This window comes from Episyrphus balteatus, chromosome 3, assembly GCF_945859705.1.
Source record: "Episyrphus balteatus chromosome 3, idEpiBalt1.1, whole genome shotgun sequence".
Lineage (NCBI taxonomy): Eukaryota > Metazoa > Arthropoda > Insecta > Diptera > Syrphidae > Episyrphus > Episyrphus balteatus.
In genome coordinates this window covers 70,540,301-70,561,393 of record NC_079136.1, presented here as the reverse complement: position 1 = coordinate 70,561,393, position 21,093 = coordinate 70,540,301, and the positions used below count along the sequence as shown (strand labels likewise).

At 29.0% G+C, this 21,093-nt stretch overlaps 1 protein-coding gene across 1 annotated transcript in view; it reads right to left on the bottom strand.

The window, feature by feature from the left end:
• LOC129914391 (glutamate receptor ionotropic, kainate 2-like) overlaps positions 1 to 11,287 on the bottom strand; it is a 31,052-nt gene extending 19,765 nt beyond the window's left edge. Inside the window, exon 1 of the mRNA XM_055993609.1 lies at positions 11,225 to 11,287. The gene's annotated coding sequence lies outside the window, so the exon portion shown is untranslated. The remainder of the gene's footprint in view (positions 1 to 11,224) is intronic.
• Between the last annotated feature and the right edge of the window lie 9,806 nt (positions 11,288 to 21,093).

Genomic DNA, 21,093 nt, shown 5'->3' with positions numbered 1-21,093 from the left:
AGTTCAATGTCATTATGAAGGATGAGTAATTTCAAAAATCTCGGGATAGATTATGTTTTTTTAGTAAATTAAATTAAAATTGAATTTGGTCTTTTGGATACAGTTCTTTAATTTAATGGATGAATTTTAATGATTTTCTCAAGACTTTTCTTTTCTTGACATCAAGGACTGAAATTCATTAAAAATATTTTCCAAACAATGAAATTTGCATGGTATTGCATTTGAAATATTGGGCCACTTTGTGTTGCAAACGGAGATCGCACTAGACTAAAGCCTTAACTACATTGGCTCAAAAAGTGAAAAAGAACAAAAGTGATGATTTCCCGAATTGCAAAATTTATAAAAATAATGCATAAAGCTAATTTTTTGGTCTAAAAGACAATTTGTATACTCTTTTTTAGATCTAAACTGCGCTAGTGAAAAAAAGAATATTTTCACTTTTGCAAAAAGTTGCCAATGTAGTTAAGACATAATGTTATTCTTTTTTCGTTTCCTTAACATTTTTTTGAAATGTCGCTTAATGTTACGAACCTCCATCAAAACGCCTACCCAAAAAGAAATATTGCTACATGAAAATGTGCGCGTCAATGGCAACAAATAGTCGCAATCATTAATTTAAATTTTTATATGCTAAAATAACAATGTTTGAATAAAAAGAAAATATGTTTTGTAAGAACCCCACAGGCGGATCACTAGTGTGAAGCAGTTACGTGGGATAGTTATGATCCCCTCGACATCGAGATCATAACAGCGCCGAGAAAAAGGAAGAAGAAGATGTTTTGTAAGATAAAAGCATTTTTTATTCACCATTTTTGATATTCGGTTTTCGAGAAATTAAGAAAAGACCTTAAGGCAATAAGATCACAATTTTGTTTATTGAAAAACAAACAACAGGCATTAATGTGCAATGTGCATCCCATTAGAAATCAATGGTTAAAAAAATATTTAAATGTTAAAAAAAAATAATAGAAGAAAGGATTACATAATTACAGATTATTTTTTAACATTTATAGTACCCTACTAACGTATATCAATTTATAAAAATCTTGAAATATTAAAATCTACAACTCCATATCTTCTTCTTCCTTTTTCTCGGCGCTGTTATGATCTCGATGTCGAGGGGATCATAACCTTCCCACGTTACTGCTTCACACTAGTGATCCGCCTGTGGGGTTCGCCGGGTTGACCTCAGAAATCGGCGGCAAGCCTCCCGGTTTTGTATTGTTCCGTTTCTGAGGCCAACTGAATGCTGGTGTTTTTGCATTTGCTTGTACCAGGAGTTTTTAGGCCAACCTTTCTTTTTATTTCGTGTTGGAACGTTATATGATATTGCTTTTTTGAGGGGGTTCTCAATATCTCTCCTTTGAACATGGCAATACAAACTGAGTCGGTCGTGTTCAATTTTGTGGGAGATGGTATTTTTAACATGAAGGCTTCCTCGGATCTTTGTACTTCTGTACTTCTAAAATCTACAACTCCATATAATAATCAAATTGAATCAAGAAAGATCTATTGAAATGCCAAATCGAAAAAAATGCGGACACTACGGTGTATGCGTAACATTTTTATATGTGTTTATGTTATTTCTCTTGCATTTATTATTTTTTTGTAAATATTTTTTTAAATTTATTTTAAAAATATAACTATAATCAACTTTTAATCTGAAAACCAATTTAAACTTTAATCATGTATTAATTAACTTTAATAAAGTACGACTTGAAAACCCTTTTGTTTGCAAATAACCATTTAAGTTATAAAAGAAAAATTTGTGTAAGCATTAAGCAACCAATGTTCAGAATTCTTTAGGTATTTTTGTGCGCAAAGTCATTATTAATTTTGAGACCTAAATATTCAAAGCTGTTCAGCAACTTGATTGCGCCTTATGGTTGTGAACCTACTACCTCGTTATTTGGCTATCTACATAAGTTGGACATTAATCTTTCCAACGCCTTCTGAATGATATCTTTCTTCATCATATAACGGTACCAAAAATTATTCCCCATCTACTTTCACTTACCCAAAATGTTAGCAAGATTTTGCAAAACGGTTCGTTTTGGTTCGGCCTTATAACCAAAAGTATCTTTGAGGTCTAGTTGCTGTGATGAATTATTTGCATCTAAACCTTTTGTTTTCTTAAATTGGAAACAGATATTTGCCTCACGGGGCCCTGGCATCCTTTTAGACCCATGGGCTGCAACAATTGTATATACGCCTCTGCGTGAAGGAGAAGTTTAATAACAAACGGGTGACGTGCCTAGGTCATCAATTAATTGGTAATACCATAACTTGCAATCCAATCGAAATCATTTTTTAGACCCAGTTACATTTTCCTTAATAGTTTTTGAAACATTAAGGTTCAAATATATTTATGACAAGGGAAATTTACGAAAGTTATAGATAACTTAAACCAAGTCAAATTTACTTATTTAATTTAATGGTTTCATATGGACTATACTATCAATCCAAAGATTATTTTAATTAGCATGAAAATTTGTTTGTTTAAACAATTTTTACGCTGTCAAAACAATTAATCATGACTAAATATTCATGTTAAAATTATGAAAAAAAGTTCCTTAACCTTATTTAATAAATAAAATAAATAAAATCACTTTTAATTGCTATTGTGCATTTTTCCAATGAACTTGACTTGCAGTGCTAATTTGCAGTTTAAACTTAAATCAATTCTCATTCCATATAACCCAGAGCAGACCAGGAAAACAAAACAAAAAATATTTAAAGCTGCTAATTGTTTTTATTAATGAATTTGGCACATTTCGTTTATATTTGTTTAAGGGCGCATAACCACATAAAACGGAGTAGGTAATATAAATAAATTTAAAAATCAGGAATAAATAGTGCATTTGCAAGAAATGTGAAATTAAGACTTTTGGAAAGTAGGTACCTACGTGCAAAGTAGGACGCTGCAGTCTGGTAAAATCATAATATAACATGCTCAAATAAGTTTAAAAAGTATAGGTAATAATAGGATTGAATTAAGTTTGTTTACTGCCAATTGATGCAAACATCACCTTAAACTATTAGTTACACCACATTTAATGTCTTTGATCGGTTACCTCATTTAATTGATTTTTATTTTTCTCAATGAATGATTTTAATGTACATATGTATATATTAATTTGCTAAACGTGCAAATGAGTTGTTTACTAGTGGTTCTTTCCATAAGTAATTTCAAAGAAACAAAAAAAAAAAACCCTTAACATGTGACAAAATTTAAATAATAACGTTCTGTTTTGAACTAACTAGAATAGTGTAGTTAACAAGAAAATGCAGATGCAGAATAATGTAATGTAAATAAAATTGTTTTCTGTCGCATAAGGCACTTTTATACATCGCTTAATCCTGAGTTATTTGTTTTAAGCTTCTTGAAATAGCTTTAAACGCAACTGACTTGTACAAATTTTAAAAATGAAAACTCAAAGTTACGTGTATTTTGTATGGGAAATTTCTAAACGCTCATATTTTGAGGAAATTTTGTTGTTGGGTATTTCTACCAAAATTTTGAAAATAGAGTGAAAAAAACATGGTCGCCAAAAAAAGCACCCTTAGGTACATTAACAGGGCGATTCAGGAGGTATGTACCAAATGGCTAGAGCGTGTAGGTTGGGTTAAGAAAAGAAATAAATTGCACGACTGGGGTCGCACGTACTTGCTCTTAAGCTTAAAGTAACTATAATGTTAAAGCTTTTCATTCAAGAAATTTAAAATTTGATATTTTGAAGAAATTTCATAAGTAGTATAAAAAAATTAAATCTGTTTTTATAATTAATTAAACTCCGTTTTAAATTATCTTAAAAAAAATAAAAAATATGCCATTTTATTTCTTGTATAAAAAGGTATTTTTAGAAAAAAATTTTCGAAAATTGTAGGAGCCGTTTTTTAAAAAAATAATTTTTTATATATAAAAATTTTTTAACATTTTTCAAAAAAAAAGTTGGTATGCCATTTTGAAGAAATAATTAATTTACACATAAAAACTAAATTTCAAAATTTTTCATTGATTCGTTTTCAAAAAATTGATTTTTCAAAAAAAAATTTTGAAATATTTTTAAAAAAACCAAAAATGCGTTTTTTGAAAATTTTCTAAAATTTTAATATTATCTTTACTTACATACTTTTGTATAAAAATTTTCATTTAAATCGGGTTAATGTTGTACGAGATATTCAGAAACGAAAAAAACCGTTCTATGACAGGTACCGTTAATAACGGTACAAAAAATATTTTTTTTATTTAAAAAGTTGGCTCTTATGTGTAGTACTACACACAAAAATTTTAATCAAAATCGTTAGAGCCGTTTTCGAAAAAAATTAACTTTTCTATTTCCGTTATATGGCAGGTACCGTTAGTTTTGGTCATAAAAAAAAAATTTCAATTTCCCCTCTAGGGAATCACCAAAAACTGCTAACTACCAAGTTTGAAGAAAATCACTTCACTCGTTTAGGCTGCAGCTCCAGATAGAGACAGACACACAGACAGACAGACAGACAGACAGACAGACAGACAGAATTGCCGGACCCACTTTTTTGGCATTCTCCATCATCGTAATGTCATGTAAAATTGTTATCTCGAGTTCGATTTTTTTTACGAATCCTAAACTTGCCCTATAGTACCTATATCGCAAGTAAAAATCTTTAGGGAGGGGGGATTTTTAAAGGTTTCAAGATATTATTTTTTCCTAGATACCATTCTCTAATTTTTGTATTTGCTTGCTAATTAATAACCTTTGGAATTCAAACTGTTGTTTTTTGTTTGGTTTTCATAATTAAATGCGGTTTTCTGTTGTTGTTGTTTTTTTACAAATAGAAACATTGGGTTCTGAAACAAAATTAGCACATTTAGAAAAAAGACCACCTAAAATCAAGCGAATTCCTCATTTAATTAAGCGGATTTCTGAATCTTTTTTAGCCAAGATAACTTTCGTCTTAAATTAAGCGGATAAACCTTTTCAATTTCTTGAAGGCGCAATTCTAAAAGAAATTCACTTAATTTTAGCGGAAAATCATCTTATTTTATGTGGAAACATTGAACTTAAAATGCACTTTAAATGCAACAGAATTTTAGCGGATTCCACTTACTTTAAGCGGAAATCGTATTGTATGGAGGTTGGAGGTGGGCATCGTCTTATTTTAAGGTGCCCTTTCTCAGTGTACTTAATTAAATAAAATTTTGAACCATTAGCTCGATTTTTTTTCCTTTCTTTTCAAAACTTTGATTTTGAAAATTGTTTTTTTCAAAAACAAAGCTAGTGTGGAATAAGATATAGTTTGCTCTAAGTATGACAAACAATTCTTGAACTGCCCAACACTTGCAAGGTAAACTGTATGTTGACTTTTAATCCGTACATTATAATTAAAATGATATCACATGATAATTGTAAGGGTTGTATTTTTTTTTACAAATTACAGAATTTATTAAAAGAATAACAAAAAAAAACTGCATGTTGAATTGATAAATTAACTTATAACAATTATAAGTTCATTAAAAAAAATTGCAAACTCATTACGACAAATGACTAATTCAATACAAATCAACATTTCTAAAAATATTATTAAATATAAGTACAATGATCGCAACAGAGTTTCGACAATAAAACATTTTACTAGAAAAACAACGGGTCAACAAAAAGAAGACAACATTTTATTGTTTTGGTTCAAGTGGTAGGATAATAAAATAATAAAATATTCCTTAGACCAAAAAAAAAAAAATGCACGACTGGGTCGCACGTACTTGCTCTTGTAGTTCACAGTATCTTTATCTTAAATGTCTATTGGAAATTTAAGATTTTATTTAGTGTCGAGAAAAAAAAAAATCGAAAGTTTAAAAATTAAATTAAAAATTTTTTTTTTTCAAAAATGTTTTTAAAAATATTTTTTTTTTTACATTTTATACTTCAAAATGATGTCTGTTAATTTTTAATAAAATTGACTTATGCTTTGGTGAAATATATGAACTTAAAAAACATGTCAATTTTTGAAAAACGGCAACCCCATATTTCCGTTCTCCACATTTTTTGAGAAAAACTAAAAACGCAGTTTTGCTAGAATCAATAAGTTTATTACGTATAACAAATTTAATCAAAATCGTTAGAGCCGTTTTCGAGAAAGTTGCAATACCTCGAAAACATTATATGGGAGATATGCGTTAAAAAGGAGATATTAAAAAAATAAAAAAAATTGTCCTAGGGAATAACCTAAAAAGCATCTGTACCAAGTTACAAGCAAATCCATCCATCAGTTTAGGCCCTAGCTCGATGTACAGATGGACGCACAGACGCACACACGCACAGACCGACGGACGGCATGACGAAAACCACTTTTTTGATCTTCTCCATCATCGTAATGTTGGTTTTGATTAAAACCTCAAATTTTTTTTCTACACGAAACCAATACTTGCCCTATAGAGCAAGTAAAAATAAAAAATCTTGCAAATCTGTCTTTCTGTCTTCCTGTCCTCGAAATTTGACAAAAAAATAGCCATTTGTTTTAAAGAAAAAAAAACTTATACTTTACTTACTTACTTAATAAAAAAACTTTCTCAAAAAACTGCTGATACGAATTTGATTAAAAATCGTTGGTATTATTCTGCAAATTAGGTCGTACTTTTGCAATGGCTATTTAAATAACAGCTATAAAACGATCAATCGATTCCAAGGATTGTTATATTATTATAATATTTAATAATTTTAGATTTATATTTTGTAATTGTATTGCTTCCTTTAAAAAAAATAAAATATATAATTTTAGATTTAATAAATAATTTTTTTCACTCTCTGTAACCAATTTATAGTTTTTAAAAAGTCCATTCAAAATTAATTTTTATAAAAAGCGTAAAAGATATTTTGTAACAATATTTGAATTTTAATTTTTACGTTTCTTTTCAAATGTTAATTAAAAGAACATACAAATTATTTAATTTTAGAATTTTCTTGAATAAATTAAACTTTCAAATAGTTTTATTATCTTTTTTGTATAGGTATTTAAAAGTTTTAGTGATTTGTTTAACGTCAATTTGTTGTTGAAATAAAAGAATAAATTAATTTTGTGTTGTTGTTGAAATTTTGTTTACTTTCTCAGATTTGACAGTTACAATAATACATATATAACTTAATCAAATTCAAAATTTAATAGCAACTTATCAAGTTAAACACGTGATATATTAGATAAATAGGTAAACGATTTAATTTGATGTCATGAATTGTCGTGTGTTATGTAAAAAAAAAAAAAAACAAGCTGAGGCTTTAATACATTGTTTTGACTGTGATAATTGAATTAAAAGACAGTGTTTTATTGGTAGCAATTGATTTAATTTTAAAATTTAATTTGTTTACTCATTAAAAATTATATTTAATAACAATTGATAATTTTATCCTGTCAAAAATTTTGTGTTTATTGTGGGGTAAGTTGACGCAAGTTGACCTTTTAAAGAAAACAAATAAAATTAAAATCTTCTGAAACTTTAAAAAAAATGAAGATTCAGGAAAATTAAAACTCCAAAAGATATCGAAAATGCATACAATTTGCTCAAAAAAATCGATCAAATCAATTGTGATGAGCCCAACTGTTGTGTCTAGTGAAACACACTATTTTGGACTAGGTATTAGGCATGGAAAAGTCGATACAATTGTATCGAATTCGATACAAATGAGTTTGCTCGAGTACAAAAATACAATTTGTCTTAATTCGATACAATTTTTTGATCTGTGTCTTAAAAATTCTTTTGCAATCTAAGAATTAAAAAAAAGAGGAAATCAAAAAAATTAACAAAAGACAAATCTTTTTGTTTAAGTTTTAATTTAATTTAAGATTTTTTGAACCAAAATAATTGTTACAATTTGAGTGTAGTGACTTGTTTTTTTGAAAATTTTCATAAAACTGATCAAGCTGTTCTTTTTTTCGACATTCATCAGCAAATATTGAAAATGCTGTTCGAATCAGAAACTTATAAGGACGAAATGACAAAACTGACTTTACTCTGTTATAAATTCAGAAGAAAAAAAAATTAAAACAATTTTCAATGTAAAGCATTAAGCCCGAAGAGCGGAAGACTTTTATATGGAATAGGCATGTTAGCATAGATTAACTAACCTATAAATTTCATGTTATTCAAAGAAAACAAACACGTAAGTCTTTATGTTGGAAATGTTTTGACACTATATTATATCTTATTATAGAGTTGTGCTAATTGCCGAATATTTAAGTGTGTAAAACTAATTTTAAGTTCAAAACTGAGCCATTATCTTAAAAGCAAAACTGCACTTTTATTTTTGGGTCCCTACTACCTAATTTTTTATCCCTGCTAGGTATAAATCAAAACAAAATATAAAATTGAAAAATGGACAACCCGTCAATTTTCGAAAGTTTCTTTATTAAATGTTCAATCACCAATTGGTGCCAGGAAATAAGTCCAAGTGAAATAAAACTAAATTTATTTCTTATTTCACTTTTTAATCATACAATACTTTTAAAAGGTGTTTCAATGCAATTGTATGTTAAGGGGTTATATCTAGTTGTAAGTGCAAAAAAAACCTTCTTTTTGTGGAAGGCTGGAGTAATCGGCTTGAAATTTTTAAACAATTTTTTTAGATACTTTTGTCAGGTAATGAACGAAGGAAAAAGGTTTTTGACAATATTTCGACTTTTTAAGCCACATTAAAGTGTAAATTTTCGTGAAAAAATCCATTTTATTCTTTGGGAAGCCGCCATTTTGTCAAAAATCAAAATTGTGTAAAAATTTCAAGCCGATTACTCCAGCCGTTTCGGAGATATCTTGCTCACCGCCAGACACCTTGGATGTCGTCTAGGAGATCTACTACAAAAACAACGGAACCCAATATTTTTTTAAATACACAGCGAATTCTTTTAATACGTTAAATTTGCTATAAGGATATGTATTCTTTAGGTTTATATAATTAAATGCCTCTTCACAAAAAATCCACAAAAAAGAAGGTTTTTCAATTTAATTCAATTTAGTTTATTGAACTTGTTATTTACAATTGACTTAAAATTAACTTATTTCTAAGATACATTGGTTGATATAAAATTTTGTTGGCACAGAAGGGGCCTAACCTTATAAAATGACCTAAGTTATAAAATATAAATAAATATTATACATGGATAAACTTAATTTAAAAAGTCTGCTGACTAGGTTGTCCTCGGGGTGTTCAGACCCGGATGTCCAGTTGTGGGGTTGGTTGAGTTGGGTTGGTTTGATTGGCGTTTAGCCACGATAGTATGCCGACTGGGTGTCGGCGTAAAAGTTAACTGCTTCTTCGTTGTCCATTGAAATTATGTGCTCATCCAGTATATCCAAAGCGCAAAGGTACCTAGGTTCCGGATGTCGTTGTTGGGCTATCATTCTTCTCATCAGCTGATTGGGGTGGTTGGCGATATTTCCTACAAGTATCTTCGCCGATCGCAGTAGATACTTGTCCAGTGGTATGATTTTTGCTTCCTCGTAGAGTCGCTTGTTGCTGTAGTATTTTTGTCGCTGTCGATCGAAGTAAAGTCCGGTGCACATCCTCAGTATTTTTCTCTCGAACATTTGTAGTTCCTTCATGGCTGTCTTGGAGATGGTATACCATACCGGAAAGCTGTAGGCAATGACAGGTCGCAGAAGCTGCTTGTAGATCAAGAGTTTCGTTGGTTCACTTAATCCTGTTCTTTTTTTCATCAGAGGGTGAAGGCGATGGAAGGCAAAGTTGGCTTTTTTGAGGACCAAACGCATCAATGTGATGCTTCTGCAGCTTCCAGCCGATCGACTGCCCCTTCCTCCTGATCGTCTAAGGCACAATCGTTCCGACTTGGATGAGTTGATCCGGATACCCCATTTACTGTAGAACTCATACAGTTTCCGAATGTGAGCTTCGACTTTCCTGGCAGCTATGTTTGGCGAGACAAAAAAGAAGGTTTTTTTTGCACTTACAACTAGATATAACCCCTTAATATCGAACACCAAAGATATGTTTGTTATAACTCGGTTAACTGGATGCGGAAAAAAAATCACCCGCACAGAGAAAAAATAAGGCAGGGATGACTATGCTTCTGGTATATTTAACTTTATTTCTGGTATATTCAACTTTATTCTGATTAAATATACTAGAAGTAAAGTTATCCCTGGCGTTATGTTTTCTCCGTGCGCGATTACTTCATTAGACTCCAAATTAATCGTTTTTTTAGGAAAATTACCTATTATATATTTTACTTTTTTTTTGGCTCGAGTCAAAAATATCTTGAATAAGCTTTAAAAAAACTAGCGTCAGTATTTTAAAAAACTACTTCATATAATTTCCAAAAAACTACTAAGGCACAAATTATTAACATTCCTTTTAATTTAAAATCTCCATTAAAAATCGGAAATTTTAAAATTTATATGCGATTTGACTGAGTTTTAATTTTTATAATGGCGACTTAAATATCGTGGGCACAAAGCCAAAACCACGAAACTGCAAAAGTGTAGTTTTAAGAAAAACTTCTTCAAGGTTTTGTAGGCTGCTAGGCAACAGATGGAGGATTGAGAACGACGCCTGTTTACAAATAAACGTTTAATACACACTCGACACTCCTTTTGAATTGAGGGAATTCTGGATAACTTTTTTGCGGTTTTTTGACACACTTGCATGGGTTGTAAGTCAATAAATGATTTGTGGGCTAATGAGTCAATAGTCCATGATGGACTTTTCGCTTGTGGACTTATGACCCCGCTCCGCTTGAAATATAGCCTAGCATACAATGGGAGATAGATAGCTTGAACCTTCTTCATATCTTTGACATGAATTTTCAATTTAATTCAGTCACAATTTCTATAAATAATTTTGATGACAAAAACAAATTCTAAAGTCACCATTATAAAAATCATCAACACGTGATTATCAGAAAATAGATCGTGATGCTGTGTTTTGTTTGAGTTCCAAATGAGTGCAGTTATTTGCACCAAGACGATAGCAAATAGGTTATCATTCCTGATAAAGATGCGATGTTTGCCTGCTCAAGCACATTCTCAAAAAAAAAAAAAACACACCACTCAATTTAATTTACAACACCACTTTGAAAACTTCATAAAGATAGACTTTTCCTGAAAAAAAAGTACTTTCTTCACTGTTCACCTTGATCTGCTTTATAAAAAAAAATGCCAACCAAGAGTTTCATAAAACAGATTTTCATGTTTACAAAATTGCTACAAAATTTAAGATAAAACAAATAAAGGTACCTTCTTGATGGATGATACAACAATATTTGTCAACGGATTCTTATAAATTAAAACTGACTCAGTCTAAAGATTTGTTGTTTTGATTTAGGTGTAATTGCAATTTTGTTTAGTGAATTCTTTATTTATTTTATAATTCTACGGCAAATTTATTTTTTAATTTGCCTAAACGTCACAGCTACACTGAAAATAATAAATTTCGTAAAATTACGAAAATTGTTTCATACACTACATTTTCGTTGGCCCAACGATACTTTAGTTGGCTCAACGAAAATATGTAATTTTTCGTAATATGAAAACCTTCATCAATTAATGAAAACGTTTCATACACTTTTTCTCCCTTTTTAGTGCCAAAAAATCCAATTCAATGAAAAGATTCATCAATTAACGAAAAATTTCATACTCATTTTGAAGAACAAAAATAAGAACTTTTTCGTTACTTTATCAAAGTTTTAATTAAGTAACGAAAAAATTCATTAACTTATGAAATTCAACATTAACTAACGAAAATCTTCATAAGTTTATGAAAATTCTTCATATACTAATGAAATATTACATTGGCTTATGAAAAAATACATCAGTTAACGAAAAAATATCGTTGCCGGGTGCATTTCTGTTTTATGGACTAAAAATTTAATCTTGCTGGATATAGTTCACATTAGGTTTTTGTTTAAAAATCTATGTAAGTTGAGCTGAATATAAAAAATATTTGCGTTTTGATAAGGTGTCTCACGGATAAGTCAAGTGATGAGTCCAAGTGAGCTCTACCGGGTCGAAACGCCAATTTTTTGTTTGGACTGTTAATAATTTAACAAGGCCAATAAATATATACCTGCTATAATCTTAAAAAAAAAATTATTAACACAACGAAAAGTTTCGTTAGCTAACGAATATTTTTTCGTAATTTAATTGAAATATTCATAAAATTTACGAAAAAATTCGTTAGCTAACGAAAGTTCTTTCATCAATTAATCAAAAAATACATAAAAATATCACCGTGTTTAATTAAATTTTACGTTAATTGATGAAAAACTTTCGTAAAGTGATGCAAAAATTCATTAATTCGCGATCGAAAATTTTAATGAAAAATTTCATTAAAATACGACAGTTTTCGTTAGTTGATGAAGTTCTTCATTAACGTATGAAAGCCATTTCGTTGAGCCAATTAAATTTTTCACCGGCTGAAAATTAATTAAATTTTCGTTGGCTCAACGAATTTTTTCGTTGTATTTACGTAAGGATTTGGTTCAGTGTATGATTAAAATATTGCGTCTGGTATCAGTCGTTGTAGAATAATTGTAGCGGAGTTCAACTTAAGGATCGCACGTTTTCAACAGTCGCATGTTTTTTTCAAGCATGTGAGTATAAATGTTTTTGTTTTTCTTAAATGATAATGATTCATATTGGAAGAATTAAGTAATCTGGCAAAAGAGTAAATAATTATGTTTATTTGCAGACAGGTGGAAGACTTTATTCTCTTGAATACCGGATCTTTTCTGATTGATGAAAAATAAATAGTAATTTGTTCACATATTTAAATTTTGACAATTTGAATCTGGATTTGCAAATTTTAAATTTAATTTATTTATTTTTTTAATAACACGTACGCCATGTCGTTCATCACGTAGCGCCAGGGGTATGTAGGAACTAAGTAGATCCTTTTCTTCCTTATTCGGTGCGTTTACTTCTGGTTTTTTTTTTTTTCTTTCAATATTGTGAGAAAATTATACTTTACCGAAATTTGTATGTAGAAAGTACCGTTATTTTTGGTTCTAAAAAAAATCCTAAAAACCCGTCTGGGCAATCTCTAAAAAAACTGGAGACTTAGCTTTAAATAAATCAGAATCCATCCATTTTGCCAAGTTTTTATGAAGACAAACAGACTGACTGACAGACATTGTCCATCAATGTGAGGTCATGTTTGATTGTTATCTTACCTTCAATTTTTTTACGAATGCACTACATTTACCGCAAGTAAAAAGTTTTGCGAACTGCTTAAAGCCAAATTCAGTCAAAAACACCTGGCGCCATTCCTAAACGAATACCTAAAGCCACCTGCCACCAGAATATGAAATATTTTTTGTTTGACTAAAATTGATAGAGGTAGACTAAAATGCACAAGAGGGTCGCACGTACTTGCTCGTTTATAACAAGAATGTTAAGTTTTTGTAAAAATGATTAAAAATGGTTTAATATAATTTTATAATTTAAACAATTTATATCTTGTTTAAAAAAATAATTTTAAGATAAATATTTTAAACTACAACAGTAAATATTATACTAAATTTAATCAATAATAAGAAATTAATTTATTTTTTAAAGTTCAGTCAATAGCGACAAATCTGATAAATCTTATGACGTTATCGAAGTTTTGGTGCAGAATTGAAAAGGTATTTATTCTGAGTTTAAATCTTATTTTGGGTAATAATTCCGCCATTTTGAAAAACGCGTAGGTCTCAATATTTCGAAAACCACTTGTCGCACAGAAAATTTGCAAGGACCAATTAATACGCAGAGTGAGATTTATGCTCAGAACAAACCTCTTTGTGTTGAGCATCAATTTTCATCATAACACAAATTGGATATTTAATAATTTGGCCCTCAGAATTTTCCACCTCCATGATTTTGGCCCGTACCACTAAAAATAAAAAAAACAACATTTTTTGATGAAGAAGTCAAATCAATTTTCTTCAAATTTTTTAAGAATTTATTGTTGTATTTAATTTCCTTGGCTGTTCTTTTTATAATATCTCCTTTAGAACGTAACAATTTTGAGATTTGAGATATTGCAATTTTCTCAGAAACGGTAATGTTCTCATTATTTTCAAAAAAAAAAAAAAAAATTGGACAAGGGACATACAGCGTGTAGCCATTTTTTGCATGAATTGACATTATTTTATTCTATTATATACTTTTGCTCAGCCAATTTCATTCAAATTTCCAGACACATATCGCACATAATTTAGAGATATAACAGGGAACTACCATTGAAAAATTTACTATAGCTGCGTTCCTTTGGAAATATTTATCTACTTTTTAGTACTTAAAGCTGCTTTGAACTACTTTTTCAGTATAGCAAAGTAGATCAAAGTAGTTTTAAGTACTAAAAAGTAGATAAATATTTCCAAAGGAACGCAGCTTATATAAGTGACAACACCGCTACAAATTTCATGCGGTCACGTGTACTAAAAAATACCCAAAGGGAACGAAGCAAGTCCTAGATAATTTGCTATGCAAGAATTTTATTAGAAAAAAGAAAATTTCACTAATGCATACATAAGGAAACAAATAACTATCAACGAAAAATAAATCGTATCGACACGTCGAAAAAAAAAAACAAAAACAAAAAGATTACGTATACGCCACAGTGCACGTAGACAACCTGCAAATAATTGGAAATAAGTTATTTCCAATTATTTGCAGGTTGTCTACGTGCACTGTGGCGTATTTCAAATAACACTTCGATCTAGATATATTACAAGGAAGAAAGGATTTAGTTTTTTTTTTGCTTTAAAAACCTCCTCCCATATATATACATATATTATGTATTGTATATATCGCACCCTCAGTGCAATAGAGCGATAAGTCAAAAAATGACATTTTTGAGATAATGATGAGGAAATGTTGCTTTTTAAATTACCTTTCTTTTGAAGGGCTTGTTGTTAACGTAAACGAAAAATTCGAAAAATTATGACTGTTTTTATCCAATTCCTACTATATTAAAAGTCAAACTCTTTCCTAATTTAAACAATTTTAAAAAATAAATTTATTAAAACTACAAAATAAACATAATGGTTCTTGTAATAGAGCTTTGACATTAAATAAATTGCTGTCCCATGGAAAGTTATAGGGGAAAGTTTAGAGTCAGTATGTATTTTGCAGAAGCGTTTTCTCGAAATGAACTTTTTTGAGTTCTCGCTCTTTTGCACTGAGGGTGCGATATGTATTAATTGTTCCTGATTCAATTTCATTAAGGGTTTAATAAAACACGACTAGTAGCCACAGAAAAATTATTCTGTCACTAATACAGTTTCTATTCTACGTACGTAAATACATTAATAAATTTAATTGTTTTAGGCTTTTATTTTATATAAACAAATGTTTGTTCAAACAGCAATATAACTATCACCATTCAGCAAACTGACGCAAACCGAGTTTACTGTTCCAAAAGACATAAATCTAACTAACAGTATCAGCCAGCTATGTAAACACACGTGTCTTAGAAATCCTCGAAAGTAGTTTCTCATCATCAGATTTTGTTTTTTTTTTTTTTTAAATAAATAATTTGTTTAAACATTATAAAAACAGTGGAAAGAGCATCAAAATTTCTATAATACAGATATACGACCAAGTTTAATGTTATAATTTGTTTGCTTTAAGCTTTAAGGTAACCTGTCTACGCTATTGTGTAAAGCCTCTGTCACATTATTTGGATTAGGACGCCCATGTGCTGTACAGTGAACAGGACACCACTTGAAAATCCAAGTTCCCATTTTCCAATTATTATAGTTTCTAGTAATTTCGTATTAAACCGCTTAAAATCAACATAATAAACTATCACCACTAGGTTGTACGTTTTAATATTAATCGATCTTTCATTTTCAATTTATATAGCTAGATATATTTTGAAGAAATTCCAACATTACCAAAATAGGCGCAACTCAAATATCTATAGTCAAAGCTCATAGGTATTGTAAATCTACTTTCTAAGTGCAAAGTTAAATATTCACATTGTATGGTTTTCTTACAAGGCTAAAACTTTATTTATTTGTCTTTAGTGACGTTAGAAATTTTGTTTATGATTCATGAAAATAAAACAAATCATAAAATGTAGCAAAAGTAAGGTTAGTTATTCCTTCATAATTTACAAAAACAATTAATATAAATTTCTTTTAATATCTTAATTTACCTACTAGTTCATCAAAGTAAATAGTTTACAGTTTAAATTTACAATCCATCCATAAATAAAAATAAACTTAGTAGGTATTTACCTAATATATTTCAATTTTTCTTCGCAGGAATTTTATAACACTTTTATAAATATTCTCAGTAACATTTTATTGTAATTTTCTTTCTTATACTTGATAAGGTTGCACCAAAATTTATATCTACCAATCATAAAAATATTATTTCAAGGTAATTAAGATACATTCTAAGGCAAAAGTATTGGTTTTGTGAATAAATACTTGCTCAATAAGATGCTTAAACTTTAAGAACTTTTTTTTGTAAAATTCTTGTTGGTTTTAATAAATGGTAACTCCAAAAATGAACGCCACTTGTTAAGATGCACTTAAAAAAGTATTAAAAACATCCTGTTTTCGAAAAATTAAGTTTTCAAATTAAATAAATGCAAATACTATGTACATACCTACTTTTACACAATATGTACTTCCACTTCCATTTTTGATTAAATCCATTTTTATAAGCAAGTATTAACTACCATTTCATGCAGGTTTATTTTAAAGGAACTTTAATTATGGAAAAATTTCCATTAATATTTTGAATATTTGTAGCTCAAGAACAACAATAGAATTCCTTAACATCTTAACAATAAAATTCTCAACAAAGCTGTGAGTTCTAAGATTCAAGTAAATATTTATGATGTTTATTTTAATTTTTCATACAACGTATAGTATTTTTCTAAAATGTTATCACACTTCAATATTCCTAAATTAAGGTAGGTCGTCTAATGATCATGCAAATTAGATTAAATATAGAATCAATTTGGACAGATTGGTGCTAATTTAGAATTAAATATATCTTGTTAGCAGAATTATGTATTATAATCATTTTTTTTTTTAATTTTTTTTATTTATATTGCGTGGTTATAATAACAAAAACAAAATCGTATTGTTTTTAAAAGGCTCTCACCTAATTTTAAAAGTTGCCGATCTAACCTCACCATTCTGAAACTAATAACTTGAGTTTTTGACATATAAAATAACCAGTCCGACACACCTAGAAATTAAGCATAAATTTAACGTTATGTACTATGTTGGTCACATGGATTTATTTGTCATTCAATAATGTTGGGTCACTAGTTGTGTTATAATTTATAACATTAGTTATTTTAGCCAATGAAATACCTGGCTTTTAATAACTTTATGTTAAGTATTTGTGTCGATGATTTCAAATTTAAAGTTTTTTTTATTATTTAAATCAAAGGCGATTCCTAAGAGGTGAAATTTGAATTTTATTTTTAGAACCAGCCATATGACCATTATATTATGAAAAATGTTGTTTTTCTCAAAAACGGCCTCAATAATTTTTTATTTTTAAAAATACTGTTTGGGAAAAAAAGACACACAGAAAAAACCTTTAGCTTCTGTGTCCTAATACAAATACCCCTTTCAAAGAGTCAATGACATGTTTAAACATAACCTAATATTTTAAGTTAACTCCTATTCGATATATAAACCTGAAATTTTTATTGGCCAAAGCCTCGGCTAGTATGCAGATTGTGCTAATTTTTAGCTCCGATATAAAATTTTCTCATAACCCTTTCGGACCCAGCGCGCTGCAGCGTAACTCTTATGTAACATATTTTTAAAAATTCGTAAAAAATATTCCATTAAATAATTTTTTTGAGTTTCGATGGCTTAATTGAAAGATAATAATGCCTTTTTACTGAATTATTACAAAAAGTATGTCAAATATTATACTTTTAATTTTTTTTACCATCGAAAAAGGGACAGAAGTTCTTATTTTTTATTATACAGGCTGTCCCAAAAGTCAACGTCGAAACGAAAACGGTAGATAGAGTAGGTGGTGACAGTTATCAGAAAAATAATTTTAAAAAATCGCAGCCATATATTTTGTGAGTTATGGGCATTCGAAAAAAAATCGTAAAAATGGTCACCCTGTGACGGTTTTTCATGTGCCGTGACTACAAATCTTAATTTTTCTTAAGAAATCCGACTTATATTATTTAAGTTTTTGTATTCTGAAAGGTTGTGAAAGGGTACAAAACTTAAATAATATGGAAAAATTACCTAATAAAAAAGTCGGATTTCTCAAGAAAAAAAAATTTATCTCGGTATTTATGGAATATTCTCAACAATGTTATACCATTTTGAAAAGAGAATTGAACAAACCAACTTTTAAGGTAACTTGCCAAAAAATCGTAGTGCATTTTTTTTACACTACGGTTCATTGAATTAGTCATGTAAAATTTTTTAGTACTTAGTTGGGCAAAAAAGTAATATTTGTTTTAAAACTGATGCAGCTGAGTTAAAATTTTTGAATGCATTTGAAAGTTATTCAGGGTTCCGTAACAAAAGAAAAAAATGAGAAAATTAAGATTTGTAGTCATGGCACATGAAAAACCGTCACAGGGTGACCATTTTTTCGACTTTTTTTTCGAATGCCCATAACTCACAAAAATATATGGCTGCGATTTGTTTTATTATTTTTCTGATAATTGTAGCTTCCGTTCCCGTCCTTCTATTATAGTTGGACCTTAAGCGGATGAAAAAAAAAAAAACAAGAAAAGAAGAACGAATATTATTAGGACATTAGGCGATTTTTTTTGAGTTTTTTTAACAATTTAACTCCACTTTTTAGATAAGGATCTATAGTTTGATCAAATCCACATCATTAAAAAAAATGAATTCGGTAATTTTTTTTTTCAGAAATATCATAAAGACAGAAAAATGAGAAATTTGGCATTGAATACTGGTTTCATTAAATCTCAATTTTACCTCAAGACTCTCTCAAAACTAGGATTGTTTAGTGTTCTTCCCAATATAGCAAAAAGCTTCCTGTTATTTATTGTATAGGTGTAATGATAGTTTTCCAAACACGATGCATATTAGAAAAATCTCATCAGTAAATTTTTTGTCTATTCGTTATTAGTTTTTCTTGGAAATCTCTCATACGTAACCTAAAAATTTTAGGCTAAAATTTTGTTTTTCTTGAAATACCGATTTTTCAAAACAACACTTTACTATCTTAAAAATCAGCCTAATAATGACATTTCTATATCTCATTCAATTTCCCGTCTGTGAAATCGCGTAAGCAGTTCTGTCTGGAGCAATAGACATACTGGCAGACGGAATTGATGGAACCATTTGTCATATGTATTTGTTTAAAATCGATTTGTTTACGATCACAAATATTTACGTATATTGAAAAGAGAAACAACAAAACTATGATGACAATACATTGTGCGCCAAACAAACCAATTTAATCAGACTGCTAGCGCCGTACTGCTGTTTAGCAAACACTCATTCTTTTGTGAGTTTCTGTCTATAAGCTTGAAATATGTTTTTTTTATTGATTGTATTTTGATTGATATTATAATTACTTTAATTAAATATTTAAAATAAGTGTGAAGCAACAATAACAATACAATACCCTACATAAAAAAATTTTAATGATTACTTTATATATATTTCAAAGTCGTATGCAAGGGAATATTATTATTAGGCTGTTTTTGTCAACTTTTAAATTTCTGTTGTTGATCCAATTTTAAGTTGTGAGACGGATTTCCGTCAGATTTTTTTATATTTAACTAAACCATTTGAGTTTAAATTCATAATTTTAAATGCTTTAATATTCATGGATCAGACATATGACTATGACATGTCAGTTACTACCTCATTAATTTGAAAGCAATTCTACCGTAAAATTTCTTATTTTGGTGTCAAAAACCTGACTAATATAATAGATGGTTATTTTTTTTTTTTTTGTTTAATTTTTAAATCTCTAGTTTAACTATCATTTATGTGGGAAATGATTTATTCCCTTTTTCAAATAAATATCATGTACATAATATATGAATATATTTAGTTTTTGTTTGCAAAATTGAACGTTCTGGCAATAATACACTCGAATACTTCGATCTTTTTTTTATTTTTTACTTACTCTTGACAAATTTTAAGTATAGCAATTAAAGAAAATGGCCAAAACGTAAAAACGTAATACCTAACTTCAATTAGGTGCTTCTTTTTAATTGATTTCATATATTAAAAAAAAAATGTCAGTGTTTTAAGTGCCATTTCTGTTGTGCAACCAAACGAAATTGCAAAAGGTTTTTTAAATAAAACATCATAATTCGATTTAACACTTATGGAAAATTCCGTTCTTACTTGCACTTATGGTAAAAGTAGCTCTTTTGTTAAAGCTTTCTATGAAAAAAAAAATATTGAAAGCATTGAGAATGAAAAGTAGTGAAGTGACATATTTCGATTTTTGAGTAATCGTCGTTTAAAGTTTTTGGTTTACGGCTTTTTATATGAAAATGAGAGAGATTTAGAAAAAATGATCAAAGGTTAACTTCTAAACTAGGAACACCAAGTGAATGGCAATAACACCAAAATTTAAGTTGACTGTTTACCCATTCATTCGCTGGAAAAAAAAAGTTCGAAAATGTCACTTAACCCCTTCTCAATCTCAAAGCTTCATTATTATAATTTAATTAAATACACTATTTTCATCAGTTATGTAAAAAAATATATCTAATATAAAATCTGTTTTTAAATTTATGAAACCGTTTTAAAACAGAACAGTTTAAAAAAAAAATATTTTTTTTTACATTTATCAAAAAAAAGGTTGGTATGCCATTTTGAAGAAATAATTAATTAACACTTAAAAAGGAAATTTCGTTGCTGCATTATTTGAAATCGAAATATTGTTTGTTCCTCCTTCATTTGGAAGCAGATATTTTCAGATCAAAGTCCCGAAACAAGTTTTGGTTTACAGATATGAGATCACAGTGAACAGGCCTATGCATTCAGCTAAATAAATTACAAATTTATTTTTTTAGGATTTTCGAAAATTATCCAATGGGGTACCCTTTTCTAAAAAAAAAGGAATTTTCAAAAATTTTCTCCCATTATAACTTTATTTTGATAAAAATTAAAACTAAATAC